At 40.4% G+C, this 12,664-nt stretch overlaps 1 long non-coding RNA gene across 1 annotated transcript; it reads left to right on the top strand.

The window, feature by feature from the left end:
* Window positions 1-1,037: 1,037 nt before the first annotated feature.
* On the top strand, window positions 1,038-6,468 carry LOC125920016 (uncharacterized). Its single transcript, XR_007456914.1, has 3 exons — window positions 1,038-1,350; window positions 2,319-2,396; window positions 6,068-6,468. It is a non-coding gene; the product is annotated as an uncharacterized LOC125920016 (long non-coding RNA).
* Window positions 6,469-12,664: the final 6,196 nt, after the last annotated feature.

Below are 12,664 nucleotides of genomic sequence, written 5' to 3'. Positions count from 1 at the left end.
CGCTATCCAAGTTTGACTTCTCCTGCACAGAGCAAGCCTTGTTTCTCAGTCTCGGCCTCCCCTCAGGTGGCAGATCCCCCCCACCCCGTTCCAAATGCCAATGCTAAGAAATCTTAAAAGGAGTGTTACTATATGCCAGCAGAAACCTTTCTCGAACAATAAAAATAAATAACAAAATGAATACTTTAAGTTACTACAAGTATATATTTTCTACAATTCATGCTTTCCCCGATAGTTTTATTTACTTATTTTCTACAGCAGGGAAGACAAAACATGGATGTCATGGAGAACATAACAGAAAATTTTAGAACTCAGAGGGCTAAGAGTATGAAGCAGGCACGTTCGTAACTTCTGTCATTAAGTTAGAATCTACGGAGTTTTTAACTTCAGTAAAATCCAGAATGAGAGGAAAAGTTCCAATGTCAAATTCTTATGAAAAGATAGCTGTAGAGCTCTTGAAGCCACGGACATGCTAAAACAAAATAGAACAAAACAAAAACAAAAAACCAGGCTGAGTTATTCTACTCAAGTGTGAAAGACGAATGAAAACGAGGTTGAACTAAGCAAGGGTTACTACAAGCTGGTTATTAGTGAGAAAAGATACCTAAGTAACTATACTCTTTCAGGCTTGCTTTAAATTCTTTTATAGTTGATAGGTACTTTATGAGTTGAAAACAAATTTTTCATTTAATTCTATTATCATAGAACGAGCACAACTGAGCAGAAAGTTGTGGAATTTCTTTGACTCAGTTGCCTTTGGACCAAGATCCCACTGAACAGCAATTATCGTAACTTCAGAAAAGGGAAATTACCAGGCCCCCACCCCCCGGGCTTCTCATTGTGCAGTTCCAAACCTGCAACCAATGTGTACTGAAAGATGAAGTGTCCTCTCCGTTACCATCTCAGATCTTTGCCAACCTTCGTGGTTGCACCTCTTCCTCTGACCTCACATCCATCATCCATATCCCTACATCTCCCTCAAAAGCCTCTGAGTTAAATTACGATCATGCTTCTGATGTAACGGCAAACGACTACTTTGTTATTCTTTAAGCTTGAACCCACTAAATCACATTTCCAGTGCGGTTTGTTCGGTGAGGAGTATTGGTCAGAAGGTATAGAATATCAAGTGTATTAAAAATTGGGTTGCTGTTCTAGATATGTCTCAATGATTTAGGATGTCTCTGTAACTGCGGACTCAAACATTGGGCCTAACCATTCACCACGTTTTATCTACGTGTCCAAACTCCTAGACAGGCATCCTTTATCATTAATCTTCCAGACAAACAATGAGCAGGCCTACACCCAAAGGAAATTTGGAGCGTCGCAAACCTACCATGCCAAATATTTGTGGTAAGTACATCAAGATCAGGATATGGTCTTTTTATACCAACAGAACGAGTATGATCTATAGTCACAGTCAGAAAGACCACCAACATTGTCATTATGCACATATGGACATTTTCACCTCTTGCTGTAATTACTAGCTTACCAGACCATGTTCAGAGCGAGGTCTGTGATTTGTTCATTGTTATATTCTCAGTGTCTACATTGCCTGGCAAAGAGTAACTGATCCTTGAGTGCTATATAAATGGCATTTTGGGGGGATGGACATACGGGTTACATTAGAAGAGCTGTAATCGCTGGTCGCAGCCAGAGAAGGATGCAGAAGTTTCCCTTCCTAAAATCTTTTCATTTCTGCATCAGAAAATACAGGCTGGGCCAGCAGAGGGCAGCGTACAAACTATGGAACTCATTTCCTGTAGGACATGATTGATAAAAGCCCCTAAGACAGCAAGAGGTTGTTGGTGTCTGAGACATCAGGTTATTGTCATTTGCCTGGTGCAGAATATTATCATCCCTCATTTTCCTTTAAAAATAGTTTGACACAGTGTGCCAGTATGCTCTTGTATGACCAGTAGGATGTTCCGGAAGGAGAGAACCCCCAGTTTCTGGCTGAATGCCCAAGTCAAGGGGAGGGCATCCCTTTCTCAAAGTGAGCTGGTTCCCCTTCAAGGGGGTGCACATACAAATAGGCATCACAAATCAACATATCGTAATATGGCTTTTTAACAGAAAGCATTCCCCAGGTTCTCAAGAGAGATTCCATGCTCGTGAAAACAGGACCAAAAATAGAAGAAGTTACTTCAAACAATCCTGAATGATTTAGTGTGTTTCTGACAAGGGGAAAGACAAAGGGCATTTATTTTGCCTGCCACGAACACCAGAAGGCATTAACGTTATTTTTGGCAATGAGGAAGAAAATGCAAATCATTGCCATAGTTTATCCTCAAAACCCTGTGTGCCCATTCATTTTCTAGAACCTGTGGAGGTATCTGGACCATTCTTCTTGGAACTAAGTACCAAAGGTCACTCTGAAAGCAACCATGTGCCTTAAGGTATTAATTTATTATAACTTCTAGTGATTATGCATTTAAAATTTACTTACCGTCTCATTTTAATAATTATGGAAATGTTTAAAAAAATACGGTTTGTTGGAGACCATGTACCTTTCAGAACACTCCTTAACACCCTCAATACCATAAACATTTACTTCTTATCTACAATGTGTGATGCAACTCAGCTGGTCTCCTTTGTTACTGTCTTCAAGGAATTCTATTTTCTTCGCATCCAGATTGAGTACACAGACAACAGAAATTCAGCTGATGGAGTCCCTTGTCACCATCTTCCTCCCTCAAGCTTTTATTGTCCTTGGCCCTTAAGAAAAAGCAATTTGAGCAACACTTATTGATTCCTTACTAAGGGCCTCGCATTGGGAAGTACACAGAAGCTTAGGACTTGTTCAGGCTTAGGGAAACCCTGCAAAGTCGGGGGCTGAGAATTAGGAGATATGGTCTAAAGATGTCCCACTACAATGCTGGGAGTGTATTGTAATGGTGGATTTTATGGGTCAACTTGACCGGGCCACGTGGATTTTGTCAAACATTATTCTGGGTTTGTCTGCGAGGCTGTTTCTGGGTGAGATTAACATCTGACTCTGTAGACTGAGTAAAGAAGGCCCTCCCTAATGTGGGTGGGCCTTGCTGGATCAGCTGAAGGCCTGAAGAGAATAAAAGGACTGACTCTTCCCTGAAGAAGAGCAAAGTCCTCCTGCCTGACTGCTTTTGAGCTAAGACATCATTCCCCCCCCCCCCCCCGCCTTTGGGTTTACACTGAAATACAGGCTCTTTTTGAGTCTCAACCTAGCTGACTTTTGGACTAGAATCACATCACTCCCTCTTCCAGGTTTCTAGCTTGCTGACCACCTTGCAGATCTTGGGACTTACCTATCTCCATAACCACAGGGGCCAATTCTTCTTCTTCTTCTTTTTTTTTTTTTAACGTTTATTTTGAGAGAGAGCATGCACATGAGTGGAGGAGGGGCAGAGAGAGAGGGAGAGAGAGAATCCCAAGCAGGCTCCCAGATTTCAGTGCAGAGCCTGAGGCAGGGCTTGATCTCATACACCATGAGATCATGACTCGAGCTGAAGTCAGGAGCCTGATGCTTAATTGAGCCACTCAGGCACCCCACCTGGGCCAATTCTTTATGATAAATACCACCCCCTTTTTGTATGCATATATATGTACACACTATTGATTCTGGTTCTCTGGAGAGCCTTGACTAATATATATACCTAGGCCAAGGCTGGAGGGATTAGCCCATTTTCACTACCCACCCGGGGAACTCTGCACTAGTTCTAGATTGAAATTGATAAAGGTAATGACTTGGGGAAAATGGGATGAAGTTTTCTTTCCAGAACCACCATAATGAACCTACTTAAATAATTAAGAATGCCATGTACCTAAATTCCACATCTATCTCTAGGGTTCATCAATAAAATATAAAGGAGAGTTTGCTCTATTAAAAACGGAAAGGATTTGAAATGGAGTCAATCTGGCTTTAGCAGATTTTGTTGCATTTGGGTTTTTAAATCACCACAGATTTTAGCAGGCTGCTATTCTTTTTGTTTGGTGTAGAGAGGATTGGTAATTTTAGTTTGAGCAATGGACTGCGAAAACCGGCAGAGTGAATGTATTCCACAAAATTTGCTTATGTCCCCAAAGGTGACTATGCCCTCTCATTAAAGTCAGTTATGCCCCCCATATTAGATGCCCAAACAAGATGTTGGCTTGACATCTCAAGAAAGGATTGTATATTTGTGTGTGTGTGTGTGTGTGTGTGTGTGTGTGTGTGTGTGTGAGAGAGAGAGAGAGAGAGAGAGAGAGAACGTTGAAGCAAAGGTATTAGGAGGTTTTTGTTTTGCTTTGTTTTGTTTTTTCTTTTTCAATCAGCAGTGTCTCTAAAGATTGATTAAAGACATAGAAAATTATCTTAAACTTTACACTCTTCTTATTACTGGAAAGAACACAGTGTAATTCCAGCTCTTGATATTTCATGTTCTTCTAAGAGAGAAAAGCCTTTATTCTTTTAAAAAATTTGTCCCTGCGTCTGAGAAGTTCTAGCTTTCTAAACTTTTCTTGAAAAGTCAAAGTACTCTAGCAATAGTTTTAGACTCTAGAATACTTGTCAACAATTTCTAACCTTGAGGAATATACAAACATAAGGGAGGCCATACAGGCGGTTGATGAGTCCCGGCACTAGACAGACCTGGATTTTTTTTAAATATGAAATTTATTGTCAAACTGGTTTCCATACAACACCCAGTGCTCATCCCAACAGGTGCCCTCCTCAATACCCATCACCCACTCCCCCCCACCCCCCATCAACCCTCAGATTGTTCTCAGTTTTTAAGAGTCTCTTATGGTTTGGCTCCCTCCCTCTCTAACCTCTTTTTTTTTTCCTTCCCGTCCCCCATGGTCTTCTGGTAAGTTTCTCAGGATCCACATAAGAGTGAAAACATATGGTATCTGTCTTTCTCTGTATGACTTATTTCACTTAGCATCACACTCTCCAGTTCCATCCAGGTGGCTACAAAAGGCCAGATTTCATTCTTTCTCATTGCCACGTAGTACTCCATTGTGTATATAAAGCACAATTTCTTTATCCATTCATCAGTTGATGGACATTTGTATAGAACCACAAAAGACAGACCTAGATTTTAACTCTACTGTTTACGGTGTGCACCTGAGGAGGCTTCTTGAAGTCTGTGACCCTCAGTTTCCTCTTCTATAAAACGAGCTTATAATAATACACACCTCACAGAGTTGTCATAAGAGAGAACTGAAGTAATGTATCTACGTGTTTAGTATAGGAAGTAACATATGGAGACGTATTCAGAAGTGTTAATGAAGATAATGGTCATGTTCACAAAATCAAATTTACATAGAGTAAAAAGTAGACAACATTATCAAATGTAATAACCTCTCATTGTATATGGTATTCCCCAACATCTCCTTAACCTCAGATGTCGCACACCATATTTCCAACGTTACTGTCATTTATTTAGTATCTTTAACTGACAAAGAACTTTAGCTTTGCCGTAAACAATAATATTTGTGACATCACAGATTTAATGTGCTAGTTGGATTTCTCTAATAAGCAACACAAAACCAAGACTGTTAAGAATGTTTGTCTGTACATCACTTAGAACCATCTCGTATCTCCCCAGGGGTCCACACATCCATTTTAGGAATCAGGGAAAAACAAGTAAGCGGGTATTAAGGCACACAAGATAAAGATAAACTGAGGAAGGCTTTGGAGAGAAGGATGAGTGGAGCAAGGCCTGAAGATAAATAAAATCAGAAGACTTGTACAAGAAACAAGTGTTGAATGAACTCACTGATGTATCTATCACTAGGCCCATTAGACCGTCTCGTATGAATGAGGCAGAACACAAATGCTTATTGACATTCTTGACTTAATATGCGGTCCCCGGGCTGATCGGAGACTAACATGTGCAGAAAAAGTTACAGACGTGTTACTCTATCCTTTTACGTGGGGTCGCTAAAATATCACAAAACAAAGCAAAACACAACACCAGCCCCTAATTTCTTGTATCAATACTCTCCGACGCTGCCACTTTCTGGAAGCGTGGCCTGGGCAATGGATTTTCTCTCTCTAGGCCTTTGTTTCTTCAACTGTAAAATGGACCTATTCTCTGTTTCACAGGTTATCGTGAAGGTTCAATGAGACCGTGCATGTGAAGTCTTTCTTACTGGGCTGGCGAGTTCTCAATAAATGGTGGCTATTAAGTTATCAGAATAACAATTAATGATTTATCACAAGAGCGCCTTGGAGTTTTGGCAATTAAGTAGGAAGAAAAATGACAAGGCTTCCATACCTGGCAAAGGAAATATTCCTATTGACTGTCTGTAGGTATACGTGGGGATAAAACTAAGGACACTCGGTTGCCTCTGAAAGAAACACACAATGGGGGCCTCCGGGTGGCTCAGTGGGTTAAGCGTTGGACTCGGTTTCAGCTCAGTCTCAAAAAACATTAAAAAAAAAAAAAAAAAAAAAAAAGAAAATGAAAGAAACACACAATGGTTAATCTTCACACTTCTGATACATCCATGAAATATGAGCTCCTGTTCACTCTCTCTTCTCAAAAGGACCCTGGGCACTTTCAAATGGAACTTTTGGTAGACAGTAATAGATGAGGCAATAGAGTGTGTTGGAATTTGCTTTGCCCCCTAGGGGTTCACTTCGTTATTATAACAGCAACACTATTCACTCAAGAAAGGAGCAAGGTGTGTTTCTCTAGAACCTCTCAGGAGCTAAGAAATCTGGGAGAAAGGTGACTCACACGAGCTCATAGAACGATTTCAAGCAGACATCCGTATGTAGGTCTTTCCATTTGTTGGCTGTAGTGTAACAGCAGTCTTATTTGTGACTTGGTTTTACCGGCTGTGATGTTCACAAACCACCATAAACGTGAAAATTCACTTCAAGAGAATTGATCAGAACCAAGAGTGTAAGGCCTTAAAGTCTGAGAGAAATCCACATGTGCAAATATGATTTAATAGAAAGAGTATTTTCCTAAGATGTTTAAAAAATAACAATCCCTTAGTATTTACAAAGCTTCTCTCTCGGAAGAACTCAAAATATTTTACAAATGAAAAAGCTTTTAATATTCTTGCAAGACAGATAGGAGGACAGTACTCCCATTTGGCAAAGGAGAGCAATGATGTGATTTTTTTTTTTTTGCAATCTTCACCTCCGTTCAGAGTTTAATAGTTTGAGCAATACGTTGCCTGCAACCATTGTTTAAATCTGAGCAACTTTTAATATTACCAGCAGGGCCTGGACAAAAGACTGTCAGCTCTTGAAAGGGGGTCAGAGCAACTTCCATCATCTGCCTTCCAAAACCGGAAAGCACTCTGGGGCTTGGGCTTTGACCCACCTTGTTGGTGAAAAACTCCTCCCACAAAAATATTGCTTAACATTCCTTTTTCTTCTTTCATTTTAAAACAACCCTATTCAGCAGATTCCCATGATCACAAATCACTCGTTTACAGATGAATGAATAGTATGTGGAGCTAAATCACAGCACTGTTTCAGAATGTTTAAGGTATTGAGGGGCCCCCACAGCTCCAGTGGGCAGAGTTGTGTCATATTCCCAAATAAGGGGGGGCGGGGGCGGGGGTAGAGTGATCTTGCACCAGTGTTAAAGTGAAGGGTGAATGGAATTGAAATACTGAGTGGTCTTGCTCATGCCTGAAAATCCTTTTAAAATGGGACCGTCTCGTGAACATTCTGGAAATTCTTTTCCCAGCCTTGGCTTTGATGCCACTCTCTGAAATAGCAATGTGTTTACAGACAGTACTATGAAGAGAAAAGGAATGTTACCAGGGCCATGGCATCGTGCTATGTAAGTCAAAATTACAGGAAAATAATAAGGGACAAAAAGCTCACACTGAGTCATCCTCGCAGATTAGGAGGAGTGATTATTCCCAGCTACAGGCAGTCTTGTGGGTAGGAGTCAACCAGATGACTAGTTGTGGGGGTGACAGAGTCTCGAGACCGAATCTACCTGCCACAAACAAATCCAGAATGTACTCGTGTTGAATAGTGAGTACAAAAGTCAACCCTTGCTCCCTCTTCATGCGTGCTGTAAAGGATGCTCGAAGGTGACAATTCCAGCAGCCTGGCGTCTTGGCCAGAGACCTGATCAATAACCAATGGAGGACAGGCTATTGAGTAATCAGGATTCTTTTCTCACTGCAGTAGGGCCCGAAAGAGGCGAGAGAACAGGAAACCGAATCTACTGCCACTGAGAACCAACCACAGATCTGTCCCTAGACAGGCACAAACCTAATCACAGAAAGACGGAAAAACCGAAGCCCCAAACCCTTTCTCATCTTATGTCCCTAAAAAAAATTGTTTGGAAATCTTAGCTTTTTCTAAAACCTTTGTGGCCTCTCAGATCTAGGTCGTTCTCCTTCGCTGGTGGTACAGGGGAAAGTGGAAACAACACTGAAGATCCATCATATGCCAAGTTCTACGAATTATATTTGTTTGCCTGCCTACCTACCTACCTACCTACCTATAACTAGCCTCTAAGGTTAGCATGATATCTTAGTATTTCATATATAAGAAATATCTGGGGAAGTTAAGCATTTACACTTTGAAGAGTATGGAGGTCGGATGAAAAGTCAAATCTGTGTGACCTCTCACTTTGTTTTTACCTCACTACCAGGGCACCTCTGATTTTTGTGTTTGTGGCTGACATCATCCTAGCAAGGGCTGCAAAAACTTGCCCCTGGGGCAGAGCCAACTGAGGGTGGTAATTCCCAGGGATAATTGAGTGAGGGTTGGACAAAGAAAGTGAGATGGTGCAGTGGAGACAGGGGCAAAAAACCCGAGGTTTTGACCTTCAGAGCAACACCCTCTCCTGTCCTTCCCTAGCACTGCCCTGACTGAGACTCCTCAGAGGACTGAAGCTCCTTGGAGAATGAAACCATCCTTGCCTCCCTTTCTGGGTATCTTTCCTCCCAGAGGAACGACATTGCTAATTTATTTCCAAAAGCAACTTCTCATATTAGACAAGTGAAGGATTCTCAGCTATTTTGACAATGTTGGACTCTGCCTGGAGCACAATTGCTAGTCTGTCCATCGAGCGATGGAGAGACTTACTCTGATAAGAAGGGTCTCCCTAGAAAGATACAAAGATGGATGGGTGGATGGATGATTAGATAGATGTATGGGGAAAGGGCTAGACAGATATGGATAGATATTGATATTTCTTCTTTTATTTCTGAAAATTAACTTGCAAACACTAATAGAAAACTAAATGAAAACTTGACTGACATAATCAGCGGGTTTAGGGGTCCTTGCTATGATTTCATGGAATTTGTAAACATCTCCAATCCGACAATTTACCACAGTGTGTTATAATTATGTGTTTACCTGTGTTATATGGTAGCCTCCAGGTTTTCCACCTTTCTGGGGTTACTCTTTATTTTAATATTCAAATAAACTATCTACGGCACAATTCCTTTGTGAAAACCCTAACACATACCCCCAAGAATTCTGTGTTGAACCTCCAAATGAAGGATGGTTGTTTCATGGTTTATCTTTTCTTATGAATCCTAACTCCTGATATATTCTCTTTCTAAAAAATTTTTCTTATTTATTTATTTCTTTTAGTAATCTCTACACCAAACGTGGGGCTTGAACTCAACAACCCTGAAATCAAGAGTTACATGCTCTACTGACTGAGCCAGTCGGGTGCCCCCCCATATAGTCTCAATCCTTGCTTATTTACCTTTCTCTGTTGTTTACAATCTATACAGATTTTCTCAAAGCGTGGCCCCTATCTTCTTCATATGCTCCTTCTCCTCCCCGCTCCATCTCCTTTGTTAAAGGAGAATTCTACATCTAATTAAGAAGCTGTTGCACCAGGAAGAAAACCATCATCAAAATGAAAAGACAACCTATTGAATGAGAGAAGATAATGGCAAATGATAAATCTGATAAGGAGTTAATATCCAAAATACGTAAAGAACTCATGCAACTCAACACCAGAAGAGACACCCTGATTGAAAAATGGGCAGAGGACCTGAATGGACATTTTTCCAGAGAAGACATGCAGACGGCCAACAGACACATGATACAGAGGTCAACACCACTAATCATTAGGGAAAGGAAAATCGAAACCACAAGGAGATGTCACCTCATACCAGTTAGAATGGCTGTTACTGAAAAGAAGAAATAAACATGTGTTGGTAAGGATGTGGAATAAAGGGATCCCTCGTGCACTGTTGGTGAGAACGCAAACTGGTGCAGCCACTGTGGAGAACGGTACAGAGGTTCCTTACAAACTTAAAAAGAGAAATAACCACAGGATCCAGTAATTCTGGGTATTTGCCTGAAGAAAACAAAAACGCCAGTTTGAAAAGCTACATGTACCCCTATGTTCATTGTAGCATTCTTTATAATATCCAAGCTATGGAAGCCACCTAAGTGTCCATCCATAGGTGAACGGATAAAAGAGAGGTGGCATACATATACACTATGGAATATTGTTCAGTCATAACAAAGAATGACCTCTTGTCATTTGCGACAACATGGGTGGACCGAGAGGGTATTATGCTAAGTGAATGAAGTCAGACAGAGAAAAACAAATACTATAGGAGTTCACTTCTGTGTGAAATCTAAAAAAACAAAACAAACAAAAAAGAAACAGACTTATAAATACAGAGAACAAACTGGTAGTTGCCAGGAGGGGCGGGGGGTGGGGGGGTAGGGATGGGAGGAATAAAGGGGAATAAGAGGTACAAACTTCTAGTTATAAAATAAAGAAGTCATGAGAATAAAAGCCACAGCATAGGGAATATAGTCCACGATTTTGTACTAACTCTGTATGGTGAAAGATGCTAACTTTACTTATAGCGAGCATTTCATAATGTGTACAGATGTTGAATCACTGTGTTTGTATACCTGAAACTCATATAATGCTGTATGTCGACTATATTGAAATCAAAAGTTAAAATTTAAAAATGTTAAACATCAAAAATTAAATTGTGATGGCTGTACAAATGTGAAAGAAAGACTTGCCAAAGATTTTGTTTAACTCACCAATGATAAGGGAACCAGTGAAATGATCCCCACTGCTTCAAATAAGAAGGTCTAAAAATACACACGTAGACGTGGAAAGAAACTGACGATCAAAATAAAAGTGGTCAATACCACATGGCAATAATCAACAGCGTCTCTACATAATTTGCATTTTTATAAACAGAGTCATTTGTATCACTACAGCTATTCTCCCTTCCAGAGTTGTAAAATAGCCCAAAAGACAATGAAACCTGGGGGGGTCACAGAAGGGTACTCTCAACACTGAGTAATTTTTTTTTTCCCATTACAAAACCTTTCACAGTTTTTCTGGGTATCTTTTTCTCCTTCATTCTTCAAAGAAAGTTATTTTAAACATAGATTTATTGGAGTTTAAGATTATTAAAAACTGGGACAAAGTTGGACCACAGCACAATGTAGAAAAGCAGGGAATAACTTAGAATTGAATATTGGGTGTCACTATTACTCCCCAGTCTCTTGTAGCAAAGAGACTTGCTTACTGGCCATCTTCTCCTTGGAGAAAGGTCATTGTCACCAACCTCTGCTTTTCCCTCTATCCCTCTCTTACATATTAAGAAGACAACCTCTCTCCTTCTCTCATCTGGACTGGCTCTGAAATTTACTCATAGAACCTAACGACCTGTTAGGTGTTTTCCCATATAAAGACCATTTTCCCAATGAAGCAGGATTCTGTCCCTCTAGGGAAGTGTGTCCTACACCGGGCCAGTTTTGACAGTAAGAGTATGTTCCCCCTGCTTACCCAAGCATTTAGGCTCTTTGAGAATATCCTTGGGATTTTCAACACTTAGCACACAGTGAGTCTTCAATAAAATCTTGAAATTTTACAATTTAGGTAAACCGAACCAAAAGAGTTGACACTGAACTCAGAAGCCTTCCTTCCTTATAGTCAAGATATTCAGTTCTGCACATCACAATCTGATCTGGTCAAATTCTAAGTCTTGTGGAGAGTCCATAATTCTTAGCCAGGAGAACTTACTCTTGATTAATGTGAAAAAAGACATCTCCTCCCATCTCAAGTAACCTTTCAGCAGCCCGTCTTCCCCACCTAGCCTATGGGTGGGGAAGGGTTAGATAAGAAACCTGGCTGATAATGTGAAATAATCAGAAGGCTAAAAAATAATTCAAACACAACGTTTCTTGTTCTTTAAATCATTGCCATTTGATGTATTTCCAAAATGTAATAAGCGTAACACTCAACTCTGTTATTGTAGAAGTTAAGCTTTCTATTTTTGTATTAAAAAAAAAGGCACCCACTTAGGACAAGATGACTTCATTTGCAAGATAATTACAGCAAATACAGAGACATTCTTGATAGGAAGACCAAATAAAGACCTGGTTAGAAGACCCACTGGGACCAAGGACAATAACGCTTCTAGGTTACAGAAGTGTGTGCCTTCATTATTTTGCTTTTTTAGGTTGCAAACTCGAATATCTATCGTGGTAGGGAAAAAGGCAAACAAAGTAAGTGTGCAAAGTGGGGCTCCAGAAAGGTAATTGTGAAAGGCACAGATTGTGTAAGTACTGGGATGATGGCATTGCAATGTGAAGAGCAAACGAGTCCTGAGAAGTCTATGGTGGGACTTGGCAAATCCACGGTCTACAACTTGGGACTGAATGTGCCAGGTGTTCTCCAGATTTGCATGAGCTTCCGGAAGGAAGAAAAGGAAA

Source organism: Panthera uncia, chromosome B4 (assembly GCF_023721935.1).
Source record: "Panthera uncia isolate 11264 chromosome B4, Puncia_PCG_1.0, whole genome shotgun sequence".
Taxonomy (NCBI): domain Eukaryota; kingdom Metazoa; phylum Chordata; class Mammalia; order Carnivora; family Felidae; genus Panthera; species Panthera uncia.
The sequence above is the reverse complement of the archived record's forward strand: the minus strand, read 5'-3'. Positions and strand labels throughout refer to the sequence as shown.